The sequence below is a fragment of the Loxodonta africana genome, chromosome 12, assembly GCF_030014295.1.
Source record: "Loxodonta africana isolate mLoxAfr1 chromosome 12, mLoxAfr1.hap2, whole genome shotgun sequence".
Classification (NCBI taxonomy): Eukaryota; Metazoa; Chordata; class Mammalia; order Proboscidea; family Elephantidae; genus Loxodonta; species Loxodonta africana.
Genome location: NC_087353.1, coordinates 84,173,690 through 84,187,920, shown reverse-complemented (window position 1 = coordinate 84,187,920; position 14,231 = coordinate 84,173,690). Strand labels below are relative to the sequence as shown.

At 44.5% G+C, this 14,231-nt stretch overlaps 1 protein-coding gene across 16 annotated transcripts in view; it reads right to left on the bottom strand.

Annotated features, from left to right (window-relative positions):
• Window positions 1–14,231, bottom strand: part of KATNIP (katanin interacting protein) — a 212,891-nt gene that overhangs the window by 90,345 nt on the left and 108,315 nt on the right. The gene's annotated exons all lie outside the window — the stretch shown is intronic.

Here is a 14,231-nt window from a genome sequence, read left to right as displayed (position 1 = left end):
CTGGATGGAGGGTTATATGGGAGTTGATTTTACATTAAAAGTTTTCTGTAAGTTTAAAATTGTATCAACATAAAAAATTATTAAAAAATAACTATAACAAAATGAAGTTGATTCGTGTTATTTGCAGTAGTCACTGCAAACACTGAGTTAGCAAATACTCAACCATTGCTCCTAGGGAAAATACAAGGTTAGGCTCCTATGAGCTTCTGGCCACAACACTGTCGTCAACGGATCAATACATAGCCTTATTTTACATTTAGTATTTTTATTTTCTGTTTAAAGACAACTTACTCTGTCCTAATAGGGTTGCTATGAGTCAGACCCGACAGCAATGGGGTTTGGTCTTTTTTTTTTTTTTAATTTATTTAACATATATTATTGATTCATTAACATGGGACTCACGGCCAACAGCACTATAACTCATGCCTGAACGATGTTTATCCAACACATACATTTTTTCCATAAGGCACATCACAGCCTTCTAGCACTTAGGAACACTAGAGAGCACATCAGCTCTACACTTGGGGGCCATTTTAAAGCAGCAAAATCACCAATAAAAAGCACAAAATTGCAAAAAATATGGCACCAAGTAGACTGCCAAGAGGGTACTTGTATATAGTATGAACACTGAGACACTTGTTCACAGGCAAGCTCCACCCTGTTTGACCTCGGCTGGGAACCTGCGCGTTGCTGAAGCTCTGCACACGTCTACAAATGACTGCAAAAGTGCCATGAGTACTGATTTGGGGGTTACAAATAAATTTTAACGAGGAGGCCCTTTGGCACATGTGGAATTCATAAAAATGAGGCTCACCTGTACCTATACGGAATCATATCATGGAGAGGGACGAGTATTTTATAGTGTTTTTGCTTTATTTTGTTTTGCTCTTGCTTGTGTACCAAGTATCGCAAAGCAATCATACCTTAATTAAAAAAAAAAATGTATCACAAAGTTGCCGTCAATCGTGGAAGTCTCAATGTATGGAAAATGGGTTTTATAAAGTGATACGCACGGAAACCCTGGTGGCGTAGTTGTTAAGAGCTTAGGCTGCTAATCAAAAGGTCAGCAGTTCGAATCCACCAGGGGCTCCTTGGAAACTCTATGTGGGCAGTTCTACTCTGTCCTGTAGGGTTGCTATGAGTCAGAATCAACTCGATGGCAACAGGTTTTAAAGTGATATGCAAAAAATCCCTAACAAGAATGGCTAAATAAGACAAATTTTGGTACATCCACTCAGCAGAGTACTACGTGGCTATAAAAAGCCATAGACATAATAAATAAACAATACAGAGCATGAAGTGGCGGAAAATGATATTGAAAAACAAGAAGAGCAGGGTAAGGGAGATCAGAAGTACAAGGACAGCTGGCAAGGTGGGCCTCAGTGTACCTGGTGCCTCCTAGGCAGTGCCGTTAGGTGGAAAGCGTGTGGTGTATTCACAGAGCGGCAACACGCAGCTGGGGCTGGAGCAGGGCACGCAGGGCTATATGTTAGAGAAGGCTGAGGGGCCTCGGAGGCCACTGTAAGACTGTCATTCTACGTAAAATGACGGGCCAATGAAGGATTTAGAGCAGGGCGGACTTGATTTGACTTAGGTGCTGAGAGGAAAATAGACTGAAGGAAGGCGAGGGTACAAACAGGGAGACAAGTTAGGAGCGACTGCTGTCTCCCAGGCGAGAAGCAATGGCAGCACTGGAGGGCAGATAGAGATTGTGTCCAGGTTCTGGAGATATACCGAAGACAGAGCCAACAAGATTCCTGATGGGTAGGATGTGGGTGAGGGAGAAAGAAAGGAAGCTACAAATAACTCCAAGGGTTTTGGCCTAAGGAAGTGGACAATGCAGTCACCCTCACCTGAGCTGGGGAAGGCTGTGGGTGGAGCAGGTTTGGAAGGGAAAAGTAGGAACTCAGCTTTGGACAAGTTGGGTTTGAGGAGCGATTGTGGCATCAAAGTGGGGCTGTTGAGTCAGCATGTGTACATGAGTCTGGAGTTTGGGAGGGAGGTCAGGGCTGGAGATGTGAATTCAACCAAGGAAACTGGATTGCATCACCTAATGGTAATATCAAAGACTGACATTAACGGTGGCCTATAATAAACTGGAAACCCTGGTGGTGTAGTGGTTAAGAGCCATGGCTGCTAACCAAAAGGTCGGCAGTTCGAATCCACCAGGCGCTCCTTGGAAACTCTACGGGAACGTTCTACCCTGTCCCACAGGGTTGCTATGAGTCAGAATCGACTCGACGGCAACGGGATTTTTTTTCTTTTTATAATAAACTAATTGGGAATTCGCAGGTATAACCTCTCCAGGGGGAAAAAAAAATATATATATATATATGTATATATATTTATTTATTGGCCTGGAGCAAGACTTGTTCAGAAAACAGCATCCCTTCATCTTCATGATCTCAGTAAACCATCAGCCATTGATTATTAAAGATTCCTGTTGAAGCACTTGACCCTGCTGTTACACTCCTATTAGGATGTTGTGTCTGAATGAGAGTTCAAGTAGCAATGTCAAGAGCAGCATTAGCAGGGGACAGAAGAAAACACAGCAGTTCTACTGCGCTGGCTTCTAGTAGCACCAGAGACTGGGCTGATGGGGACTGTCGGTTTTCAAGGAAAAGCTAAACTAAAAGGAGAGGGGCTACAAACACAAATGCCCCCAGACCAGAGGCAGGCACTACATGACTGAGACAGAACGTGAGGGTACAGCCCCAATGAACAAGCAGCAACCTCCCAGCTCCAGCCCATGCTTGCCATATAGGATTGTCACTCTAGTGTTGCCAAATACATTTTTTTTTTTCCAAGAAAAGGTAGAATCTGAAATTTAGGTGAATTTATTTGTCCATACCCCTACGTGTCTGTCAGTTTGTCGTACTGTGGGGGCTTAAGTGTTGCTGTGATGCTGGAAGCTATGCCACCGGTATTCAGATACTAGCAGGGTCACTCATGGTGGACAGGTTTCAGCTGAGCTTCCAGACTAAGACAGACTAGGAAGAAGGACCTGGCAGTCTACTTCTGAAAAGCATTAGCCAGTGAAAACCTTATGAATAACAGCAGAACATTGTCCGATATAGTGCTGGAAGATGAGCCCCCCAGGTTGGAAGGCACTCAGAAGATGACTGGGGAAGAGCTGCCTCCTCAAAGTAAAGTCGACCTTAATGACGTGGATGGAGTAAAGCTTTCGGGACCTTCATTTGCTGATGTGGCATGACTCAAAATGAGAAGAAACAGCTGCAAACATCCATTAATAATCGGAACCTGGAATGTATGAAGTATGAATCTAGGGAAATTAGAAATTGTCAAAAATGAAATGGAATGCATAAACATCGATATCCTAGGCATTAGTGAGCTGAAATGGGCTGGTATTGGCCATTTTTGAATCAGACGATCATACAGTCTACTATGCTGGGAATGACAACTTGAAGAGGAATGGTGTTGCATTCATTGTCAAAAAGAACATGTCAAGATCTACCCTGAAGTACACTGCTGTCAGTGATAGAATAATATCCATACGCCTACAAGGAAGACCAGTTATTACGACTATTATTCAAATATATGAACCAACCACTAGGGCCAAAGATAAAGAAATAGAAGATTTTTATCAGCTGCTGCAGTCTGAAATTGATCGAACATGCAATCAAGATGCATTGATAATTACTGGTAATTTAATGCGAAAGTTGGAAACAAAGAAGGATCAATAGTTGGAAAATATGGTCTTGGTGATAGAAACAATGCCAGAGATCGAATGATAGAATTTTGCAAGACCAACGACTTTTTCATCACAAATACCTTCTTTCACCAACATAAATGGCAACTATACACATGGACCTCGCCAGATGGAGCACACAGAAATCAAATTGACTACATCTATGGAAAGAGACAATGGAAAAGCTCAATATCATCACTTGGAACAAGGCCAGGGGCTGACTGTGGAACAGACCATCAATTGCTCATATGCAAGTTCAAGCTGAAACTGAAGAAAATCAGAGCAAGTCCACGAGACCCAAAATATGACCTTGAGTATAAGCCACCTGAATTTAGAGACGATCTCAGGAAGAGATTTGACGCATTGAACACTGGTGACCGAAAGCCAGACGAGTTGTGGAATGACATCAAGGACATCATCCATGAAGAAAGCAAGAGGTACTGAAAAGACAGGAAAGAAAGAAAAGACCAAAATGGATGTCGGAGGAGACTCTGAAACTTGCTCTCGAATGTCGAGCAGCTAAAGCAAAAGGAAGAATTGATGAAGTAAAAGAACTGAAGAGAAGATTTCAAAGGGTGGCTCAAGAAGACAAAGTAAAGCATTATAATGACATGTGCAAAGAGCTGGAAATGGAAAACCAAAAGGGAAGAACACGCTCGGTGTTTCTCAAGCAGAAAGAACTGAAGACAAAATTCAAGCCTCGAGTTGCAATAGTGAAGGATTCTATGGGGAAAATATTAAATGATGCAGGAAGCATCAAAAGAAGATGGAAGGAATACACAGAGTCACTATACCGAAAAGAATTAGTCGATGTTCAACCATTTCAAGAGGTAGCATATGATCAGGAACTGATGGTACTGAAGGAAGAAGTCCAAGCTGCTCTGAAGGCACTGGCGAAAAACAAGCCTCCAGGAATTGATGGAATATCCGTTGAGATGTTTCAACAAATGGATGCAGCACTGGAGGTGCTCACTCATCTATGCCAAGACATATGGAAGACAGCTACCTGGCCAACTGACTGGAAGAGATCCATATTTATGCCTATTCCCAAGAAAGGCAATCCAACTGAATGTGGAAATTATAGAACAATATCATTAATAACACAAGCAAGCAAAATTTTGCTGAAGATCATTCAAAAACAGCTGCAGCAGTATATCGACAGGGAACTGCCAGAAATTCAGGCTGGTTTCAGAAGAGGATGTGGAACCAGGGATATCATTGCTGATGTCAGATGGATCCTGGCTGAAAGCACAGAATACCAGAAGGATGTTTACCTGTGTTTTATTGACTATGCAAAGGCATTCGACTGTGTGGGTCATAACAAATTATGGATAACGTTGTGAAGAATGGGAATTCCAGAACACTTAATTGTACTCATGAGGAACCTTTACACAGAGCAAGAGGCAGCTGTTTGGACAGAACAAGGGGATACTGATTGGTTTAAAGTCAGGAAAGGTGTGCGCCAGGGTTGTATTTTTTCACCATACCTATTCAATCTGTATGCTGAATAAATAATCCGAGAAGCTGGGCTATATGAAGAAGAACGGGGCATCAGGATTGGTGGAAGACTCGTTAACAACCTGGGTTATGCAGATGACACAACCTTGCTTGCTGAAAGTGAAGAGGACTTGAAGCACTTATTAATGAAGATCAAGGACCACAGCCTTCAGTATGGATTACACCTCAACATAAAGAAAACAAAAATCCTCACAACTGGACCAATGAGCAACATCATGATAAATGGAGAAAAGACTGAAGTTGTCAAGGATTTCATTTTACTTGGATCCACAATCAATAGCCATGGAAGCAGCAGTCAAGAAATCAAAAGACGCATTGCATTAGGTAAATCTGCTGCAAAGGACCTTTTTAAAGTGTTGAAAAGCAAAGATGTCACCTTGAAGAAAGACTAAGGGTGCGCCTGACCCAACCCATGGTATTTTCAATAGCATCATATGCATGTGAAAGCTGGACAATGAATAAGGAAGATGGAAGCAGAGTTGACGCCTTTGAATTGTGGTGTTGGCGAAGAATATTGAATATACCATGGACTGCCAGAAGAATGAATAAATCTGTCTTAGAATAAGTACAACCAGAATGCTCCTTAGAAGCAAGGATGGCGAGACTGCATCTTACATACTTTGGACATGTTGTCAGGAGGGATCAGTCTCTGGAGAAGGACATGATGCTTGGCAAAGTACAGGGTCGGCGGAAAAAAGGAAGACCCTCAGCGAGGTGGATTGACACAGTGGCTGCGAAAATGGGCTCAAGCATAACGATTATAAGGATGGCGCAGGGCCAGGCAGTGTTTAGTTCTGTTGTACGTAGGGTTGCTATGAGTCAGAGCCAACTCGACGGCACCTAACAACAACAACAATTTGTCCACAACTGATGTCAATTTTGAAGAAGCGTTGTGAGGACCAACAGAGCCCATGCATGCGGTCCCAGCGGCTCAGTGGGGTGGTCAAGAGGACCCTAAGGACTCCTCACAGGGCCTGCAGAGGGCTGGCCCGGGCAATGCACACTGAGTGGGTATTCTCGGACTGTGATGTACTACTGTCTCTGGGGAAGCACCAGAGACATAGAAGTAAGGAGCTGCTGGAAATGTGACATGGAATCCTGCTCACCCTGATCAAGGCCCCTCCTTCACCTTTATCCTCCCTTGTTTGTCTTTTTTTTTTTCTGTTACTTGGTCTGCTCTGCAACTGGAGGGATTAGACAGTAAAACAGGCAAAGGGCAGGGAACGTGAAGGCGGGAAGGGGCCTCACAAACTGATGGTGAGGACCCTATTGTTACGGAAATGTAGGTGGGGACAAGATAAGAACCACATGGAGATCTTCGTCACTTGGTGCAGAGGCATCCAGTCCCTGAAATAGCTGGGAGGACAGGAAAAAGGAAGCTAAAAAGCATGGTCTTAAGCTACACTGGAGCTGGCGCTGAAAACCTTCAAGTACAAACACAACCTTGCTCCAAGAATAACTGAAGCAGAAACATGCTGCCCACAAGGCAAAAGTCACTGAAAGACAGGTTCTCGACCTCCACTAGCTTGTTGACCAAGATGCTGCTTGGGGCAGGGGATTTAGAAGGGGTGAGTCAGGCATGCCCCTGGCTCACTGCCCTCACAGTCAGGCGTCAAGAAGACACTTAACAGGCAGCTAGCTGCACACATAATTGCGTCAGGGTGATGAGTGCTAGGAGGAACAAAAGAGCAGGATGCAGGGCTGGAAATGATGGCAGGGGAGGGGATACTATTTGAGGCAGCACATTTGGGGACAGAGTCTCTGAGGTGACATCCGAGCGGAGGTCTGAAAGCTGGGAGCCCACAGATACTGTGGACAGGCTGTTCCCGGCTGAGGGAACACGTGTCAGGTAGGCAGAGCTCGGCAAAGCAAGGAATGGCTGGGGGCCTGGAATGGGCAACCAAGAGTAGCAGGCACTGAGGGTAGAGAAGTTTCAGGCTCAGTTCCTGCACAGCCTCAAGGCCACATACTGCTTCCTGAGGCCACCCCATCGTGTTTACCATTACAGCCCTGGAGACTGACACGGTAACTTTTGCCAAATGAATGGACAGAAAATGACTTCAACCCCCAACTATGTCAATCTGGGTGTTTGTGAATGTCACTAAAGCACATGGCTTCCCCGTACAACTGAGAACTTCAAGCTCCCTTCCGACCCTTTAAAGAGCCTCTAAATAAAGGACTAAGATTGTGTATAAAGCTAAAAAAATGCCCCAGCACCCTGAAATTTGGGGGTGCCAATGCCAGCGTGGTGGGAAGCTCGAGCCAGCACCAGAATGAGCAGAACCTAAAATTCATGAGCTCCTTCTCCATTTCCCATAAAGAGCACGTATAAAATCCATTTAAGCAGAGTTGTGTGGGGACACTAGGCTTTCTACTGGCCTGCCATCATGTGGCCAAGAGGCTCTTGCTCTTTCTTGTGCCTTGATGGTCTGCGACTGGGACTGACAGAGCGCACACCTGAGGTCATCAGGAAGCCTGCTGCGTGGCCTGAGCAGAGGAGGCAGTCTGTCCTTGGCTGCCTGCAGCCTCTGCTGGCCTCTTCTTGGAAAAGGATATTCACGGACCTTCCTGCCCCCGAGTGTCTTTCATTTGGGAGGGAATGTTTCTCAGGCAATGTGATTGTCGAGGTGCCGGCTGTGTCCTTTGAGTCATATTATGCTAAGAGGATGGTTTTAAAAATTAAATCACCCTTTCCTCTGAGTGAAGGTCAACTCAGCAGCTCCACTTCCAGAGCTTTCCCCGCCCGTGGCTTCTCAGAAATGTCTGTATAAATGCCCACATTCTCCCAAATTGCATTTCTGCTGACCAGCGTGTGTTCACTGTCCTCTCCCCAGCCCACACCAGGGAGCCACCTTTTAACTCTTCTTGACACTCTCGTCTCTCATTTGGGTGAGCCATTTTTGCACTGGCCTGAACACCGTATGATGGCAGATTTATTCTCATCATAGATCTAGAGGATGGTGGATTTAGGCACACAATGAATCTGTGCCACCAGCAAAAGCAAAAGTCCACATTTTAATTTATCCCAAGCTGCTCTTTTCTGGTTGAAAACCATCCCTCTTCCAGTGAGTTCCCTTTCCCTTCACTTCACCAGCACTCGGCTGGCTTCTGCCTCACAGAGAAACAAAAGGAGTATCAATTCAGGAGATCTGCCATGAATGTGACAAGTTACCACAAAGGCATGAGGATGGAGGGGCGTTGGATGGCTCACTAGCTAGACTGCCAGTCATGAGCGAGGCCATCCTAGACCACCTACCCCAGCCAACCTGCTGGCTCATTGCAGATCCGCCCAGTTGTCTTAGTTATCTAGTGCTACTGTAACAGAAATACCACAAGTCAGTAGCTTTAACAAGCAGAAATTAATTTTCTTACTGTTTAGGAAGCTAGAAGTTTGAATTCAGGGTGCTGGCTCTAGACGAGGCCTTTTTTTTTCTCTGTTGGCTCTGGGGGAAGGTCCCTGTCTCTTTTCCTTGGCTCCTTGACGATCTTCATGTGGCATGGCATCTATCTTCCTCCATCTTTTCTTGCTTTTCTGTCCTAATCGGCTCTTTTTATATCTCAAAGCAATTGGCTTAAAACATACCCTACATTGGTATGGCTCTTAACATAACAAAGAAAACTTATTCCCAAACGGAATGACAGCCACAGGTATAGGGGTTCAGATTTACAACACATATTTTTGGGGGAGACAGAATTCAATCCATAACACCAGTCAACCTATACACTCATGAGCAACAATAAAAGGGCCGCTGGGGTGGTTTGTTAGGCAGCAATACAGAGTAGAAATACATGACTGGTCACGGTCACCAACGCCTGTTCTCTTCCCATCACTAAAGCTTGTTCTTGGGCCTCTCCACAGATACTATTTGAATACCTTAACACACATCCTTCCAGCTGCTGTCACTTCCTGGGCCCAGGAACAAACATGATTTTCAAGGAAGGTCATCAGGACCCCTGGACTAAATGGCTTCTAGTCTTTCCTCTTGGATGTTACAGTTCTTTGCTCCATATCCTGCCTCTGAAGAACTTGTAGCAAAATGTCTTGTGGTTAGTTTTTACATAGAATGAACAGTAGTTGCCTTCGTCCTCCCTTCTTTTAGTCACAGCACGCAAGTTTTCCTTTAGGGAACCACCCTTTCCCACTCTTCTCAGTCAACAGGGTTTGGGTAAATCTGAGTTGGTGGGTTTTTCAGGGTTGCCTGATTTCAAACATTGTCTTGGGCAATGAGAGAACTATACCTTTCTGGCCATGGAGGTTGGTTCATCAAAGAGCTGGTTGAGGAATTCTTTCTGGAACTATTAGAAAAGGAGCACCCTCTTTCCCCTGGGGCTGCTGGTAGAAGGAAGTCTGGAGCCACTGGGGGCCATCTTTGGGCCACAAGTGAAGCACCTGTGTAGAGCTGTGGTTCTCAAAGTATGGTCCCTGGGCCAGTGACATCACCATCCAGGATCTTGTTCGAAATAAAAAAGCTTAGGTTCTACCACAGATGTGCTGAATCAAACTCTAGGGGTGGAAGCCAGCAATCTGTGTTTTAATTGGCCTTGCAAGTAATTCTGAGGCACATTCACAAGTCTGAGAACCACTGGACAGGAAGCAAGTGGAGCTAAAGGATGAAGAAACAGCTTCCTGATGACATTATCTGAGCACCTGGATCTTGCCATGCCTGAGGCCCATGTATAGGTGGGACTTTTCGGTTCTGTGAACAAGATATTTTCCTTCATTGCTTAAGTCACTTTGGTTTTCTTTCACTTGCTATTAATGAATGCTGGCCAATGTTATGAGACTTTGGAGATTGGCAGATGGTCTTTCTGCTGCAGGTTTCTCCTGACAGAAATGCTAACTACAGGGCTCAGGCTTCTCTAAGGTAGCCACACTGAGGGGTGTTACTTTACTTCTATGGTTGGCAGCTTGTCTGGGAAAAGTGGTTCAGATCATATCGCTTCCTTAGAGCACTCTGACAACCTGGACAGTAAACCTTCTGCATTAAAGACTAACGTTCTCTCACCCTCAGGAAGACAACAGGTCTCTGGAAGGAGGTTATATTCATTTCTTGGAAGGCTCATGGATACAGCCTGGAGTAATATAGGACACAAGGCCCTTTCATTAGAACCAGAGACAATTACAGTAATAGCGAGGAATTAAGCTATCACGGAGTTGCATCATATGCACATTTAATTGATACAGATTCGATTTTATGGGCTTGGCAAAAGAAAAAGGGACGGGGGAGAAATAACTCTTAAGGAGTACAGGCAATAGGTTATGCTTCTGGTAAGGGCAGACTAGCTAATTCAGATCAACCCATCCCCAGTGCAGGTCCCTAGAAAGCCTTGGCCAAATACTATAAAAATCTGCTTGAAAAAGAAATGGATTTGAAAGCATGGAGAGATAATGGGGCTAGGGAGAATTATAGGGACAAGAGCAAGGAGGAGACGGAAAGCCAGGGAGGTGCACCCAGCATCTCCCCTTGAGGCGCTGCTGGTTCTGATGAGGGCGGCTACAGGGCTGGGAAGATGAGCAGAGCTTGTGACAGACACAGGAGCTATAGTCTGAGAGCCAGGGTAACTTGGAAATAGGCCAGGAGTGAAGGGCACAGAAAGGTTAACAATGTGGGTAAATCCAAATTACTACTGACTATAAAATAATAATAAATAGTGCCTAGCAGGGTCTAAAATCTAGAGAGAATTAAAACGTATGACAATAATAGCATTTCAGTTGGGACGGGAGTAAATGGAGTTGCTGAATTGTAAGGTCCTCCTACTGAGTGAGAAGTGGTAAGCTTGCTAATTTAAAGTAGACTTTAATAAGTCAAGAATGCATGTTGCAATCTCTGGTAATGACTAAAAGAATAATAAAAGAATGTATAACTAACAAGCTAATAGAGAGGAAAAAAGGAATAATACAAAGTAATCAGTTCAAAAGAGGGCAAGAAAGGAACATAAAACAGGCGGAACAAATAAAAAGCAAAAATAAGATGGTAGATTTAAACTCAGATATATCAGCAATTACATTAAACGTAAACGGACTAAATGCTGTCATTAAAACACATAGATGGTTAAAGGATAAAAATAAAAACCAATTACAGGCTGTTTACAAGAGACAAATCTTAATACAACAATGCAGGATGTCTGAAAGTAAAAGGATGAAAAAAATATATACCATGTAAACATTAACCAAAAGAAAGCTGGTATAGCTCTGTATCAAACAAAGCTGACCTTAAGGCAAAAAGCATTACTAGAAAGAAAGCGTCATGAGAGAGATTAATACTGATAAAAGGTTCAGTTCACTAGGAAGATGTAAAAAGTCTAATTTTGTATGCACCAAAAAAGCCTTAGTAGATATAAAGTAAAGCATGTAGGCAAGTCTACCCTCTGAACTTGCCTGGAGGGGTGCGAGGTGGTTTGCGACTCCACTGTCCTCTCAGAAAGTCTAGGGTCCCTTGGGCTTATTGTGGTGTGAACATCTCAGTTCCCTCAGTGTAATGCCAGCATTTAAAAACACAATTTTTCCCCACATCCCACGCCCTAAGCAAAGCCAACTACTTCAATGAGGGCTTTATCAAGAAGAGGTGATTGTTCCCACACTGGAGCAGAGACCAATTCTCTTGGGCTTGCTGAGGGGTTGTCCAGATAAAGCGCTGTATGCTGCACTCAGGCAGCCATGTGAGGGATTTCCAAGGGTAGCTTTGACCACCTACACTTTTTGCTACCTTGAGAGCCCAATCTCTGTGTGAGATGTGGCTCCACTGTAATCCCACTTCAGCACAAGGGTGCTGAGAATGTCATGGCTTTCGATTTGCCTCTTAGCCACAGAACCCTTTCTTCAAATTTGACTTATGCAGGAGCCAAGTATATTTAACAGATAAAAGCTGAGCTCCAAACCTGTTCAAAAAGAGAATTCCACTACCTCAAACAGTATCTTCTTTAAGAGAACCCACGGGACGAATTACTCTAAGGACCAAGTTCCAGAAACAGCAGTTAATCAGACTTTAATCAGATGAACAATCAGATGAACACGTGTTCTTTTAATGGAATGCATGCTACCTTGCTATGGCAGCCAGGAAGCTCAGAGCCACAACTGTGCCCACCTTAGGTGTTCATTTGTTCACCCTGGTGTACATTTCCTTTCTGCCCTGGTTTTCCCTTCACTCTCATTTTCTCATATATTTTCTAAGTATTGCATGACAGACTGTATGTGATTTGTTAGACCAAGTCAGAACATTTTTAGAGAAAGGCAGATTCTAAATTAAGTCTACTTCTTAAAGTGCTGTACATGAGGATATACGAGATGATTTTAGTTGACACGTGGATTGCTTTTAAAAATATTAGTAGTAACATATTTATTTTAAAGAACATTAGAAGAAATATAACATGATTCAAACCTGTGAATTTGAGGGATATTATTACTTAGGACTACGTTGATATAGATATATATGAAGCAAATGATAGTTGAGTTGGCCATGAGGTGCCATACAAGTGGAGTAGTTCAGAACAAGACTCTAGAGCCCATGTTTTCAAAGAGTGGCTCCATGCCTTACTGTCTCAATGAACTTAGACAGGTTCCTTAGCCTCTCTGTGCCTCAGTTTCCTCTGTACAATGGTGTCAATAAAAGTGGTACCTACCACACTGGGTTGCTGAGGTGATGAAATGCAAGATTACATATGTGATGCTAAAACACAGCCCCTGAGAGCTAGTTCAGTGCTTTGTGTTAGCTAACTTTATTCCTTGGACATGCAAAAACTAGCAAAGGTGGCACATCCATGGAAGAGGGATGCTCTGATGAACTCAGTAGGATGGCTGGGAAGGGGTCACAACCACCCTGTGCCGCTCCCTACCTGCGGCTTGGGGAGGAGGGGTGGGGCGTTTTGCTCAGTGGCACACTACCCTGGTTCATTTTTTTTTTTTTTTAACAACTTCTTTTGGAAGACCTTTCTGAAAAGCCATTTTCTAATTTTTACATTGAGTTAAGACAACACCAGGAGTACAAACTGTTGCTTGTCAACCTGAGTAACACCAGTGGAGCTAACCCCGGGGGGCATGGAAGAAACGAGGTCCTGCAGAATTGTCACCCACATCCTCCACCAAGAGCTGACCAGGGTCTGCATCTTGTCCCATGGTCCCTTCTCTTCTCTCACTCCTTCTCAGCTTCTCAAGCAAATCTCATCCAAAAGCTGACAGATCCAAAATTCCAGGTTTCTGTGACATCTTACACGTTATATCTTACGACTCACTCCTATAGACTATCTTTCCATATCTATCTACAAATGTGAAACCTCTTTAACCCTATCAGCTGCAGTGACCTTGGCACTTGGGTTTGACAGTGAACCCCTTCCCACCTTTACTTTCCTCAGGCCCCATGCAGGCCTCTTATCAGACTCTGGGTTTTGCTGAGAAGTCCCCAGGAACCAGTGGTCCTAAATCTACCCCCAGTGGATACTGGCTCCTCCAGATGGGAGGCAAGCAATCCCCCTACCTGCAGACTCTGTTTGGCTGTGGTTCTGAGCTCTCCCCCTGCTGAGGTGGGACACAGGTCAGAGGCTTCCGCTCTCCAGCTAGGGGCCTAGCACTGTGTAGCTTGTCCAGACACAGGTGCCAGCTCTGGGGACCCACGTGGTCCTGAGTCTCCTTTCCCAGTAACACAGACTCAGAACCTACCCTATCCAAGTGAGTCCCCTGGGGCGCCACAACACTATCAAGGCCCAGATCTCTTGCCTCAACACTGCAGGGTCCCCAGTGCCCAGGTTCTTACCCTAGGTTGTACAGGACAAAAAGTCATGACCAGTCTTATACCTACCTGCCCCTCCTGACCCTACAACCGAATCTTCAGCAACCCAAACAACTCTGCCTCCAGAACTGTCTGGAAGCCATCCATTAGCAACACTCAGAGACTGAACCACCACCCTCTCCATTCTGGATGACTGCAACGGCCTCTTTCCTGGTCACCCCACATCCACCCGGCCCCCGACAACTCACTCACCACACAGCAGCCAGAGGGATCTGGTTAAA